Raw genomic sequence first — 15,718 nt, forward strand, 5'->3', positions numbered from 1 at the left:
CGGTAATAGCCTCCCACGTCTGAGAGCTATGTAGTGGAGGTTATTGCCTCGATTGTGAGGTATATTTCAGTATGGTGGGGTGGGGGGCGTCACCAGTCTGGTCGAAGATCACGAGATGAAAGTGAATAGGCTACTCCAAACACAAGCTCTGTAGGCCTACACTGGAAAATGTTAAATCCTGTTCAGTTAATGTCTGATATATTGAATGCAGGCAGTGTGTAGTCAACAGGCCTCAAATACCATAACGCCACAATGTATTTAGGACCCTGTTATCAGTGTCTACACACAACACTGACACAGTTTCTGTATGTTCGGCTACAAACAGAATTGCATTTATCTTATGGGTTTACAAAATGGAAAATGAAACCGTTTGCTTGAGGTCGTAGTTGTGATGATAGTATGGCTGTTTGTCTCCGGGACTGAATCAAATAAGATGTCCCACTTCCCATTCTAACTTCCCAGCTGGACTGTCCAACAGGCTCTATGCTGATATAATGACCCTGCTATAATACTATTCTAGTATCTCTTCTACTCAATACAAAACTTTTGCTGTTTGTTTGCAACCTCTGTCCTTGCCAGGGCGTTACCTGCTTCTCTTGTGAGTTTCCAGCTCATGCCCTGGTGTGAGTGAGTGAGTGAGTAGGCTGGCCACCGGTTAGTTCCCTTATCAGCTGATTTGGCTGGCCCGGCCCGGACAGGACGGGAGTGGCTGTGTCTGTGGCCTACGTTAGTAGCTCTTGTCAGGAGTAGCACAGTGGAAACTCCAGGTTTATCTTGAAAAGTGGTGGGGACATTGATATGACAAATTGTCTGGCTATACTATTTTTGCATTATGTTTGTGAAAAAGTAAATGGGACAAACTAGGTTTATCTCAAAATAATGGCATTGACGTGTCACCACCATCCACACCTAAATTTACACCCATGGCTGTGGCCTACGTACTGGTAGCTCTTGTCAGGAGTGGGACAGTGGAAACTGCTCTCCTCTGGAGATAGCGGAGGGTAGGGAGAGCAAGCATAACAAGCACAGGGAGTGTGACCGACAGAAAACATTTTAAGATGACGCTGTGAAGATATTGCATGTTGCTGTTAAGTGGGTTAGGTATTGCAAACATGTTTTCACCAGATGAGGAATGAAAGAAAGAAGTTGCACTCTGAATTGACCAGTAGGAGATAGGATCAACTGTTTCATGAGCAAATCTTGAATTTAAATATACTGTCTACTTTGTTGGAAAAAGCACACTAAGCACTTTGTTAATTTGTGTAATGAAGTCAAACCACTGAATTTGTTCACTTGTGACTTTGGCATCTGGATGCCTGCAGTCACACACACGCAGGCTCCGCTCCTTTTTCCTCCACTCCTGAAAGTGCAGGCTGGGTTGATAACATGGAAATGTTAAGGGCAGAGTGTGACTGTGTGCTAGTGCTATGCAGCACAGAGCAGAGTGAGCAGGCTATGACCACCGTGCTGAAGGATATCACCTTTTTATTCTGTTGTATTATTACAAACCTTGAAGCCTACTCGTCCTTTGCTGACCTTTCACACTCTGTGGTCATTGCTACATCGTATTTAATCATCGTAATAAAGACCTAATGCTCATCTTTTTAACTCTACATTTTGGAACATTTCCAGTAGGCTACTACAAACGTATTAATGGTGATTATTGCCAATAGAGAGTGGCACACAATGAAATGCCCTTCTGTAACAATTAAGATCCTTTTGTCAAATGGTGGGGCAATGATGGCTGGAGGTCAGAGTGTGACCCCATCAAACAAGCTTTGTTTCAGCAATAATACAGTAAAGTGTAATTTCACAACCACTACAGTACACACATGAGTTATTGTAAGGTCCACTGCCACTAAACTGGCAAAGAACTATGGAAAAGCATTGTTGTATTAAGGACAGTGTTTGGTGGGTGTACAGCACGGATGGCAATCTATTGGCCTCTAGGGCTGTTAACAATATTGTATCAAACCAAGAAATGAGCAGTGCCACAAAACTGTTTCTGGCTGGCTAGTTGCTGCTGGGCTTTATTGTCGTAGGTGAGGTCACGGTGAGCTTGTACAACAGGTCTTTGTTTATGCTCCAAGTGCTGAGCTGGCCGTGAGGTGGTTTACCCAATAACAAGGCTGCACCGGCCACTTGTTGACGTGTGTGTGTGTGTGTGCGTGTGCGTGTGCGTGTGCGTGTGTGTGTGTGTGTGTGTGTGTGTGTGTGTGTGTGTGTGTGTGTGTGTGTGTGTGTGTGTGTGTGTGTGTGTGTGTGTGTGTGTGTGTGTGTGTGTGTGTCTTTGTTTGTGGATAAACATTTCCAATCCTTGGCTAATGTACAAGACTTGACAAAGTGTTTGATGGTGGCAGTGTGTGAGATTAAAGTGTGCCACACTGAATATAAAGTGAAATGCTCTTACAAGACCTCTTTCTACAGTGATCAGTCATCATCAGTGTTGCCAGATTGGGCTGTTTTCCGCCCAATTGGGCTGCTTAGGATGGCAGTTTGCAGGTAAAAATGGCATTTAGCAGAAAAACCCGCCCAATTTTTGCCATAGCAATCAATAGAATTGGGCGGGATTTTGTGCTTCTAGGCGGGTTTTGAGCTTTTTATGGGCTGGAAATCATCAGCCTCATCTGGCAACCCTGGTCATCATGATCAGACCCCAAGTGTACACCCTGTGGAGTGGTCCACTGTTAAAATGAGGAATAATAATAATACAAGCAACTTCAGACTACTACAGTGTTACAACTAGGGCTCTAAATTAACACCAGCCACCCAGCCAAATGCTGGTGAAATTTCTGTTTGGCTGGTAGAAAAGACCAACTCACTTGCCACTTTGACCCATTAGTGATGTTTTTTTGGCTCTAAGATTAACATCCTCTAGCCATTTTGGCTGGTGAAGAAAAAAGTGAATTCAGGGACCTGGTTACAACATTGCAGAAATGACTTACTGACCACATTACAACATGGTCTTAACATTCTGCAGACAACAGACTTGTAATGGTCCTTCTGTGGTCAGTGAGTCAAAGTTACAGCTGTGCTTGTGACTGATCAGGTAGGGTAATGTGGTCTGGGGTTGAGAGGAAGTCAGGAGTGGCTGCTTGGCTGGCGTGTCTGTGCATTCGCTGTCCACATTAGATCAGCATGCCTCACCAGCTTTGGGTCATTTGGGTGTGACATGGACCTGGTTGCATTCAGAGCAAGGTAGGGATGCAAATTATCGGTTATATTATGCAAACTATAGTTGATAGCCTTATCGATCGACTTACGATTAATTGATAAGCAGCATTTTCCCCAGAAATCTCAATGTTTCACGAAAAAAACCTACTAAATCTAAAAAAAATATATTAAAAATTTAGATAAAATATCACATTTAAATTAATTCTATTTCAATTCTTTAATCCAAAGGTGATTTAAATATTCCCACTATTCACACCCCTCTTCACACACACTCTTCACATGCCCATTTCACCTGGGTCTCTTGTCAGTTGAATTGTTGATTATTGCGATTGATATTTTTTAATCGATTAACGTATTGATCGTTTGCATCCCTAGAGCAAGGGAAACGAGGGAAGATGTGGTTTAGCTGAGTGTTTGTTTGTTTGTTTGTTGTGGTGGTGGACTGAATCCGCACTCAACACCGTTAAGTTGATTGTTGCCGTGTGGGGAATAGAGAAGGTTGTGTGAGGTCAGGGGTGGTGATTGAGGAAGCCACTCCACAATTGGTGCAAACAAGACTTCAGCATGCAGACTATGCTTCTGTAACACAGCTGTATGTCTAAAAATGATATTCATCGACACAAAGCAGATTTTGCTGTTTCCACACTGCCCAACATGCTGGTAAATTAAATGCATACAGCACTTATGCGTTATGCCAGTGTACATATAAATCACATAACAAATATTTTTTGTTATGTGATTTAGACTCAAATAAGACATTGAACAATGAACATAGACCTTAGACATCTCTGTAATAACCATTTGTCTCAATCTGCTCAGTACACTGGTCTAGCCAAAGGCCGGTTTGTTTTGGTTGCTGAGATGGTTTGAAGTTGTGGAACAGAGCAATCATAAATCATAAAACGTTATGACGCTGACACAGTGACACTGGCCGTCAGGTGTCTAGAAATGCTGTAGAGTCTGGTGTTTTTACATGCAGCTTAATGAGGTCTTCTTTAGGACAACAGGCACCGCTGTGGATCAGCAGGTTCATCTGCATGGCAGTATCATCATCAGCTGGGCTATAGGATTCTTTCTCAAATAGCGCATTCAGGCCGACTGAGAACCGTGCTGGAGCCCGTTCCCGCACCTAATCGCGAACCGACCGTCGTGTTCACGCCACAGATATTTGCGTTCGCGAACTGGAAAATTGGTTCGCAATGCGAACCGCAAAATACTAGGTTTTTCTCAGCGAACCGTGACGACAGCGTGGTCGTCAGCAGGTTCATCCGGGGGTAACACAGTCACGTGCGAAAAAAGTTCAGAGCTCGGTATGAACACCGGCGGTTCGCAGACAAACACTTTAGTGCCGAACGTAACTGGTGCGAGCACCGACACCGGCTCCGTTCTGGTCGGCCTGAAAGCCATAAAAGTGCTTCCTTGTCGTCATTTGCATCGTTAAACCTCTCTAACTACGTAGATGGAAACATACCTAGGCATGCCGTAGTCTTCGCATTTAGAATGTGATTTCACTCAACTTAAATTCAGGATGGAATAGCCTGCATGAGATGGAATACATTGAATGGGTTGCGTTGTTTTGGTGTCGACTTGAGCCAGAGAGATGTGTGAAACTGATTGTTGCTGTTCATTGTAGTTGAAGATTTATGAGACCCTGGACTAGATGGATGTTTGTTTTTTTGTTTTTGTTTTTGAGTCAAATCGTCCAACTTCCAATGACACTGGCTTGATTGTTGCATATTTAGTTGGTGTCATCATAGTTCACCTGCGGAAGCCTTGCGCATGGCCAGTCACAAGATACACAGATGTTTGTCAACAAGTTTGTAGAATTCTAGCCATTCCAAACATTCCATTCTTCAGCTGCTCCATCAGATAGCCCAGCAGTTGCCCCAATTCTGCCCAAGATAACCGACCCAACAACTGTTGTACTGCTTTTTTTCGCCCATTTCCTGTCCTTTGCCTCATATTTAAATTCATAACTGAATTGTTGTATTGGTTTATCACCAAAACTTAATCACAACCTCAACCCCAGATAGGAGGTGTGTGTGCGTGTGCGAGTGTGCGTTTGTATGTGTGTAAAGGTTAAAGGAGGTTTGGAAGGACTTCACACATGTAGTGTCTTGCAGACACATTAGAGTGTAGGAGGAATGTACTGTCTTTGGACTCCCACGTGCCGCCCGGTACCTTGTACCCTGAGTATGTTCCGGTGACCACATTAATGTACATCATATGTTTATATAACACGCGTCAAGTCACCGTGACATATTAGAGGAACAGTGACACTGAGGGCACTCAGCAAAAGGCTACACTCGTCCCTCACGAATGGGGAACCGATAGTAGACAGCTAGGCCCAAGTTAAATGTTACAGTATGATGAGTTGTTGTTTTTACTTTCTCTCACACTTCCTGCTCTCATTCCTTCCTGTTTGACGTAGTTGTCATAGCGAGGGGGAGGGGGGGTGTTATCTGATGAGAATGGTTGGAGCTGCACAGCGTCACGGTCACAGCTGTTTCCCCACGAGACGCTCAATGAGAAACTGAGGACGTCATAGATCACACACACAAATCCTCAACAACATGCAGCTGTGCGTTACATAGAGAATTCAGAATGCCGTGCCCTCATTGACTGCTGGCAGGTAGAAATAAACGTACGTTGAGCTTTTGCCTTTTTGAAGTTGAGGTCAATGATTTTTGTTACTCTTGTAACGACCGGTGTTGTAACGACCCAGGTCCTTTGCCAATCCTTCCCCATCTCTCTCTCACACCACTCGCTTCCTACTGGTAACTCTCATTGTCCTATCACAAAAATAGTAAAAAGGCAAAAAAAAAATAATAATATGGAATCCCTCTAAAATGAGTTAATTGACGCACAACGTAAGAGCTACTCTAAAACTCTTAGCAGCCTAAAAAGCCATGTAAATTAGTCCTTGATCAATTGTTTTATTTGTTTGTTTTAAAGCTCTGTCAGTGTATTATTATCCAAAAAAGACAGTAATAAATGATTTCCAGTAATGTATGATTCCATCCAACTTCTGTAACTTAATCATCATAGCATTATTGTAGAAATGCTTGTAGAAATGGCATTTCAACTCTTTGCTGATGTTTAAAGATTCTTTGGTCTTTTACGACTTTATTGATGACAGGAGAGTTTGAGAGGTGGACAGGAAGTGAATGAGGAGAGGGATGGGGAGGGGTCGGCAAATGACCCGGGCCGGGAATCGAACCCGGGTTTGCCGCATCATGGCAGACAAGTGCCCCACCGGTTGGCCACGGCAGGCCCTCTATGCTGATGTTTGGTTCCCAGAGTAGACTCAGACTGTGTGTGTTTGACTCTGTTGAACTGGACGCCAGAGTCGCTGGCAGAGGAGAGCAGTGATCCGGCTGATTTGTTCCAGTTGTTTGTGGGAACTGCAGCCCTGGTGGGAAGGCTAGTGTATTTAAGGGGGCTCATCACACACACACACACACACACGTACAGGCGCGCACACACACACACACACACACACACACACACACACACACACACACACACACACACACACACACACACACACACACACAGCAGCAGCCCTGGGAAGGCTGGTGTATTTAAGGGAGCTCATCAATGCACGCGCACACACACACAAACAAACACACACAGACACTATATAAAAAAGTACATAAACATTCAGTTGCACGCACGCACGCCGCACAGCTCTGGCCCTTGTCTTTTGCTTGTTGAGTCCCTGGAGGGTTGACTGGTGCTGTCAGTAGGGAATGTGGGGTTCACGACTCCACTCTCTGGGGAGAGGAAGACTCTCTCTCTCTCTCTCTCTCTCTCTCTCTCTCTCTCTCTCTCTCTCTCTCTCTCTCTTCTCTCTCTCTCTCTCTCTCCTCTCTCCTCTCTCTCTCTCTCTCTCTCCTCTCTCTCTTCTCTTCTCTCTCTCTCTCTCTCTCTCTCTCTCTCTCTCCCTCTCTCTCTCTCCCTCTCTCTCTCTCTCTCTCTCTCTCCTCTCTCTCTCTCTCTCTCTCTCTCTCTCTCTCTTCTCTCTCTCTCTCCTCTCTCTCTCTCTCTCTCTCTCTCTCTCTCTCTCTCTCTCTCTCTCTCTTCTCTCTCTCTCTCTCTCTCTTCTCTCTCTCCATAGCTCCATAGATCACTGCTGTCTGACCCTCTTGCCACACCTGTCTCCACCCTCTATCATACACAGACACACAGACACACAGACACACAGACACACACACACACACACACAGACACACACACACACACAGTAAAATGCATCACCGTAGAGACACCCATGCCTACACACATGCTTCCTAATAAGCACACACGCACACGCACACACACACACACACACACACACTCACACTAGCGGGGGGGAGCACTGGTACAGATGTTGGAAGAATAAGCACTGCACTCCCTGAAAAGTTCAGAGAAAAGTTCGGAATGGAATTTACTTATCAGTTGCATCACTCCCCTCCTCACTTCCTCCCTTTCTCCCTTTCTCCCTTCCTCGCTTTTTCTTGCTCTCTCTCTCTCTCTCTCTCTCTCTCTCTCTCTCTCTCTCTCTCTCTTTCTCTGTCTCTCTCTCTAGGCCGAGTCTCCCCCTGTCCAGAGTCGCCCGCCTGTTTGTGTGTGTCTCTCTCTCTCGCTATAGGCCCAGCAGTCTGCCTGTTTCTTCTCCTGTCCAGCTTCTTTCTCCTCCCCGCCTGTGTGTGTGTCTTGAGTGCGTATTGCAGATGTCCTGTCTCTGATCGGCCCTTCCCATTGGGATTGGCTGTGTGTGCGTGTCCTGGCTTGCTCTTGCTCCTCTCCTCACAGGCCCATGGGAACAATCCAGGCCCCACCTCATGTCTGTCCGTCTGTCCGTCTGCCTCATTGAGTCTGTGCTTAGCCGTATCTATCTATCTGTCTGTCTGTCCGTCTGTCCGTCTGTCTGTCTGTCTCTGTCTGTGTGCCTCATTGAGTCTGTGTGTACCTGCCTGTCCACCTGTGTGCCTCATTGAGTCTGTGTGTACCTGTCTGTCTGTCTGAGTCAGATCCTTGTGTTTGGTGGCAGTGCCGGGTTGCTTGAGGTGACTCATTACGTAGCCAATGCACACAATTAGAAACTGGTTGTCTTTTCTCTCTCTCTCTCTCTCTCTCTCTCTCTCTCTCTCTCTCTCTCTCTCTCTCTCTCTCTCTCTCTCTCTCTCTCTCTCTCTCTCTCTCTCTCTCTCTCTCTTTCTCTTTCTCTTTCTCTTTCTCTTTCTCTTTCTCTTTCTCTTTCTTTCTCTCTCTCTCTCTCTCCAAATGACTGAGATGAGGCAAGCCTTCCAGAGGGTGATTGAGGTCCTCGTGAGCCTGTAGTGGCCTGTTTAGTTTTGTCATGCAGCATGAGAGGACTCGCATGAAGGCTTAATAACTTCCCATCACATTGCTGCACCCTCACCAGGTGTTTAAACTATAGAGGCTATTTTATAGCCTCGTCTAGGTGAAGGACGGTGTGTGCATTCTTAGAAGATGTTGGTTTCTATACTTTTGCTAAGATTGAATTAGATATTTTTGGAAGAGATGCTGTGACACTAGGGATGCAAATTATCGATTAATTCATTAATCATTAGTTGATAGCCTTATCGATCGACTTACGATTAATTGATAAACGGCGTTTTCACCCCGAAATCCCAATGTTTCTCGAAAAAAAAATACTAAATCTAACCATTTTAATTAAAATTTGAGATAAAATACCAAATTTAAATGAATTCTATTTCAATTCTTTAATCCAAAGGTGATTCAAATATTCACACTATTCATACCCCTCTCCACACACACTCTCTTCACATGAGTCTCTTGTCAGTTGAATTGTCGATTAATTGCGATTAATGTTTTTTAATCGATTAATTCATTGATCGATTAAAGTCGATTAATCGATTAATCGTTTGCATCCCTATGTGACACGTGTGCAGAATAATTTAGCGAACCAAAGAAATGTCCCCCTGTACTGTATGTGTGTAGTGCACTAGTGTAGCCTACGAATGAGTTTCTTTTGAACAGACATTCTGAATTTCATTCGCTGAGTGCTGCTACGTGTGTGTGTGTGTGTGCCTATTTTCTCCCTCACCCATGATGACCATCGCCCATCATAGGACCGTGAGTCATGCTGTTGTGCAGTTGAGCAAACGTACGTGGCCGGATCAGCAGACTGGGATGGTCAGCCAGTTCTGTTGTTTACAGCTTACAGACTAAAGTGAAGGTGTTAGCTTAGTGATATGCAGGCAGGGCAACCTGCTTAGACTAAACTGTAGGTAGGCTTAGTGATATACAGGGCAACCTGCTTAGACTAAACTGAAGGTAGGCTTATATGCAGGGCAACCTGCTTAGACTAAACTGTAGGTAGGCTTAGTGATATGCAGGGCAACCTGCTTAGACTAAACTGTAGGTAGGCTTAGTGATATGCAGGGCAACCTGCTTAGACTAAACTGTAGGTTAGCTTAGTGATATACAGGGCAACCTGCTTAGACTAAAGTGAAGGTGTTAGCTTAGTGATATGCAGGGCAACCTGCTTAGACGAGACCTTTAGGGCCAGCCGGGCGTCCTTGTGTTGTGAAATCGGACGACTGATTTGGTCAGTAAGTCAACGCCTCCCTCTTTAAATGTCAACACTGATGTCCTGGATGTACTTCCTCTTTCTAGCGCTGTGTTTCTCAACGGGGGCTCTACGGCCCCCAGGAGGTGTTGGGGAGCCCTAGGGGGTGGGGGGTGTATTGAGAAGGATACAACTGAGAGGGGGCGGTGCTTAGTTGCCATAGGGAGAAATCAGTCCTTTTTTTTAACACCAAGGGGGTCATTGGCAGGCTTATGATGAGGTCCAGGGGATGTGGGTTTTTTAAATGAAGGTTGAGAACCACTGTAATCTAGCGGAATGCAAAAGCAGTTAGCCTACCTGCTGTCAGGTTAAACAGCTGGTTACAGCATGTTATTGTTCATGGCAACGGTTACGCCCCTTTCTGTTTCTTTTTTACGTCGTCAAGCTACTGATTTCACCAGCCAAAAGTCCCTTTCTCACGCGCTGCTTCACCTGAAAGGACACAAAAATGTTACAAACATGCGCCTGCCCACTTCAGAAACAAGTAGGAAGTGTAAACTGAAACTTTCCACTGGCACTCTCAACACCTGTGAAGTACATACAGTAGCTTTGAATAGCAGAAGAAAGGAAGCATTTAAATTGCAAAAGCCAGGAAGCAATTAAATTGCATTTTTATAATCATGTTTCACTGCTAAATCAGATCTTACATCGTCACGCATCAAATCAGAAGATTATGATCATAAGTAACTTAACATCTAAAATTCTTTTCAGGTTTAATTAGGACTGCACAATTAATCGGAAAAAATCGAAAATCGTGATAAAATCGTGAAATCGCAGTCGTGATTTAATCGTGGCAATAGTGACCTACCTTTTGAGAGCGTCCTTGAAGCCAGAACATACTGACAGGCTGGTGTTTCTGGCCAAGTTTCAAGTTAGCAAGTTTCATGTTATATGCCTTTACATAATTATTACAATTCATTTTATTTTGCTCATCCCTTATATAATGAATTCTTGGTTATATTTGATCTTGTTATAATTTTCAAAGAAGTCAGCAAAAAAATCAATAATCGTGATTAATAATCGTGATTATGATTTTTTTCCATAATCGTGCAGCCCTAGGTTTAATGGTGAAAGATCTGTGTGTCCGTGTGCAGTGCGTGTCCGTGTGTGTGTGTCCGTGTGTGTGTATGTGTATGCACTGTGCACGAGTGCATATGGCATCCGTGTGTGTGTTCCTGTGTGTGCGTACTTGATGCGATATGAGGGGTAAAGTAGGTCTCGGCTTTGGTCTGGCTGTCTATCACATCACATCATATCAGTGATTTTCCATGACCTCCCCTGCCTCACGTTGGCCCACTTAACTCTAACTGTGTATGTGCTCTCGTGTGTTTTTTGTGAGTAGCGCCTACAAGTGTGTGTGTTTGTGTGCGTGCGCTTGTGTGTGTGTGTGTGCGCGTGTGCTTCTGTGTGTGTGTGTGTGTGTGTGTGCTTGTGTGTGTGCTTGTGTGTGTGCTTGTGTGTGTGCTTGTGTGTGTGTGTGCTTGTGTGCGCGCGCACAAGTGTATATGAAGTTTGTGTGTGACATGAAGTATGTCTGTGACGCAATGTTAAGTGCTTGGAGATAATGCAGAGAGGGGGCCTGCTCGCGCGAGTGTGGGGGGGGTGGATGAACTTATGACTTACGGCTTTCAACCCCCAAACCCATATGACCCTGCCCACCACACTACTATGACCCTTCCCCTACTCTTTGGTGCTTTTCTCTCCTCTCTTTGTTCTTTTCTTTTCTTTTTTTCTTTTCTTTTCTTTAATTTTCTTTTCTTTTATTTTCTTTTATTTTCTGTCTCTCATCTTCTCCTCTCACCTCTCTGTGGCTCCAGCATTGTATAACATCTCATTACAGCTTGTGTCCTTTTCTTTTCTTTTCTTTTCTTTTCTTTTCTTTTCTTTTCTTTTCTTTTCTTTTCTTTTCTTGTCTTTTCACTTCCTCTTTCTCTTCTCTTTTCTGATTACCCCATCTCCTCTCCTCTCCTCTCCTATCCTCTTCTCTTCTCTTCCCAAACAATTCATTGTTAATATCATTTCCCTATGGCCTCATAGCACAACTTCATGAGCTACTCGTAGAAGGCATCAGACTGTGGCGCTTCAAATCAATCAAACTAGAATAAAAGCAAATGCTTCACTAGGCGGTAGACCAGAGTGAAGTTGTTTTTCTGTGATTCCTCCAATGAACATCATAATCACATCCATGTGGAGACTGAGAGAGTGAGGCGGTGTTTGGTGTGTGTGAAGTGCGAAAGCAGCCACACGCACAAAGACTGAATCAGCCTCAAAAGGGTGTACCGTACGTGCGTCGTGTGTATCTTCTAGAACAGAACCACGTGAAGAAAGATGGTGTGTTTGAAGTTACAAACAAGCAGAGTGTGTGGGAAGTTTAAGCAACGATAAATCAATCATGAAAGAGAAGAGAGCTGTGTGTCTCAGTGAAATAACTGAGAGAGAGGAGGAGAGGGAGAGAGAGGGAGAGACACGGAGAGAGAGAGAGAGAGAGAGAGAGAGAGAGAGAGAGAGAGAGACAGAGAGAGAAAGACAGAGAGACACAGAGAGAGAGACATACAGAGAGAAAGACAGAGAGACACATGGAGAGAGAGACAGAGAGAGGGAGAGACAAAGAGAGACAGAGAGAGAGAGAGAGAGCCCTGATTGGCTGAGGCTGACCCAGGACGTGAGCCAGGGGGAAATGCAGCAAAGTGCTGACATCATCAGAATGCTGCATATTTCTTGGTATGAGTGTTCCATTTGCCATGGCCTGATCCAGGTGGCGTGTGTGTGTGTGTGTGCGCGTGCGTGTGTGCGTGTGTGCAAGCGTGTGTGTTCGTGTGTGTGTGTGTGTGTGTGTGTGTGTGTGTGTGTGTGTGTGTGTGTGTGTGTGTGTGTGTGTGTGTGTGTGTGTGTGTGTGTGTGCGTGTATGTGTATGTGTGTGCACATCTCTGTATGTGCGTCTGTGTCTGCGCTCGTCTGTGTGTGTGTACGTCTGTCTGTGTTTGTGCGTCCGTGAGTGCGCGCGCCCGCCTGTGTGTGTGCGCGCGCGCGTGTGTGCGTGCGTCTGTGTGCTCAGACTTTGCCAAATAAATGGCTGAATGCAGGTTATTTTCCCTCCATAATCTCCATGGATTTTGATGGCAGTGTTTAGTTATCCACCTATAGGAGGCTTAGTCTCCTGTTTATATGACTTGGGCACTGGGGAATGTCCTGCGCAGGCAGCCAGGCATTCTTGCACACAAGTATTTTCAATGGCTACAGACACTGTCAGGCTGGGTTATTAAAAGCTAATATACTGTGCCACAGCATATAATAGTCTGTCTCGCACAGTGAGAATAACAAACTTAAAGACTAACACATAATATATCAAACTTGTATAGTACAGCAATGCATAGCGCATACATTGATTCACAGACATGCCTATTCATCCTCACACATACTATCTGACTTATCTTTCTCTCTCTCTTTCTCTTCATCTTTCTCTCTCTCTTTCTCTTTCTCTCTCTCTCTCTCTCTTCCTTTCTCTTTCTCCCTCTCTCTCTCTCTCTCTCTCTCTCTCTCTCTCTCTCTCTCTCTCTCTCTCTCTCTCTCCCTTTCCCTTTCTCTCATCCATGCACACACACACACACACACACACACACACACACACACACACACACACACACACACACACACACACACACACACACACACACACACACACACACACACACACACACACACACACACACACACACAGGGGGAGTAGCAGGCCCCTAAATCTGCGTGCTCACCCTCCAATCCTCTCTCAATGGCTCCTCTGTGCTGCTTGGGGTGGTTAGTATTCCACTGGGGAATAGCTAGCTAGTTCCCCTGCTTTAGTGTGTGTGTGTGTGTGTGTGTGTGTGTGTGTGTGTGTGTGTGTGTGTGTGTGTGTGTGTGTGTGTGTGTGTGTGCGATCGTGTGTGTGTGTGTGTGTGTGTGTGTGTGCGAATGTGCGTGCGTGTGTGGTGCGCGTGTGTGTGTGCCTATGCGCGCGCGCGTGTGTGTGTCCGTGTCCGTACGCGTGTACGCGTGTGTGTTGGGAACATCTCACACCTCTCCTGAGCTTTAAGTTAACACAACAAGCACACCAAGATGAAAGGAGCATTCTGCTACACCCATCACCTTTCCTACGCCTCGGGTGTTATACATGACCTGTGTGTGTGTGTGTGTGTGTGTGTGTGTGTGTGTGTGTGTGTGTGTGTGTGTGTGTGTGTGTGTGTGTGTGTGTGTGTGTGTGTGTGTGTGTGTGTGTGTGTGTGTTCGTGTGTGTGCCTCCTCAGTCTCCAATGTCACACATCAGTCACCAATGTTGCTGTACTCTGTGTGTGTGTTCGTGTGTCTGTGTGTGCACGCCGCTTGCCTATTCACGCTGCATGTGCTTTCAATCACGAGTACAGTTGTTGATACTTAATTCTTCCATTGCAGTCATTCATAGCTTCACATTGACACCCCACCCCATAGACCAGTGCTGAAGACAAGCCGCGCACCCCCAATCAAACTTCCACACGTGTATGCTCTAAAAATGATTGAAGTGATTCATTACAATGATTCTTGCTTGAGACATTGATCAATGCCTTACTGACTTAAAATGGGGACCACAAATGTTTTCATTTGGTCTTAATTGGCCTAATTATAATGTTTGCAAGCGTAATTTTGGTCGCAACCTCATCACAAACAAAATACTGTGCACCTCCTGGAATCTCTGGCGCACCCCCAGGGGGTGCCCGCACCCCAGGTTAAGAACCACTGCCATAGAGAACACCATGATGAGGTCATCGCACTGTGCAAACTAAACTAAACTGTCACAGTTTGAAGTAGCACACAGGCTTTATCTTGCACTGCGTGGAGTTGTTGACGCAGTTTGCAGTGACTGCAGCCATTTGAGGTAAACTAGACACAGTTGGAGCACGTATGACTTGACTGACACAGTTTGAGGTAACTAAAGCCATTTGAGGTAAACTAGACACAGTTGGAGCACGTATATGACTTGACTGACACAGTTTGAGGTAACTAAAGCCATTTGAGGTAAACTAGACTCAGTTGGAGCACGTATATGACTTGACTGACACAGTTTGAGGTAAACTAGACTCAGTTGGAGCACGTAGTACACATGACTGACACAGTTTGAGGTAAACTAGACACAGTTGGAGCACGTAGTACACATGACTCGACTGACACAGTTTGAGGTAACTAAAGCTATTTGAGATAAACGGACACCGTTTGAACAGCCACTGTGGCTTAACGTTAACGGTTTGAAGTAACAAGTCACTGTGGTGTAACTAATACAGTGTGAATTGAGTGCTGTTTGAAGCGAAGTGGTCTAACATACACTGTTGCCGCTCCGTTGATAATGACGTCCCAGTGACAAAGTTGAGTTAACTGGCACAATGTGATGCTTAAAGGACAAGTGCACAATTGTCAACATCAAGCCCCTTTTCTGAGTTGCCTGCAATGTTTTAGAAGCCCCCTTACCATTTATTTCAGCTTTGCTGCTGTCTTTGTTATTTGGCCAATAAGGATTTTGTCTCAAACGACCTGACTGTGTGAGCCATTTTGCTGTGTGCATGGTGTAGTTTTCCTGTACTTCGTAGGGGCGGGGTGACTGTGGCCTTCAGTGCTGCTAGGAAAAGCGCTGTATCATAATTTCCTGTGCCACTCGCATCAAGAGGGATTTCTCTCATGTACTACTGCTACCAGTATAAGCTGAGACCTAGGGCAACATGCTGACATACAGACACACACACACACACACACACACACACACACACACACACACACACACACACACACACACACACACACACACACACACACACAGCCACACACACACACACACACACACACACACACACACACAGCCACACACACACACACACACACACACACACACAGCCACACACACACACACACACACACACACACACACACGCGCGCGCATT

The 15,718-nt window shown here is 45.2% G+C and overlaps 1 protein-coding gene across 1 annotated transcript in view; it reads left to right on the plus strand.

Moving 5' to 3' along the window:
* The window catches only part of ralba (v-ral simian leukemia viral oncogene homolog Ba (ras related)), a 37,009-nt gene that overhangs the window by 716 nt on the left and 20,575 nt on the right, over nt 1-15,718 (plus strand). The gene's annotated exons all lie outside the window — the stretch shown is intronic.

The sequence above is a fragment of the Engraulis encrasicolus genome, chromosome 13 (assembly GCF_034702125.1).
Source record: "Engraulis encrasicolus isolate BLACKSEA-1 chromosome 13, IST_EnEncr_1.0, whole genome shotgun sequence".
NCBI classification, from domain to species: domain Eukaryota; kingdom Metazoa; phylum Chordata; class Actinopteri; order Clupeiformes; family Engraulidae; genus Engraulis; species Engraulis encrasicolus.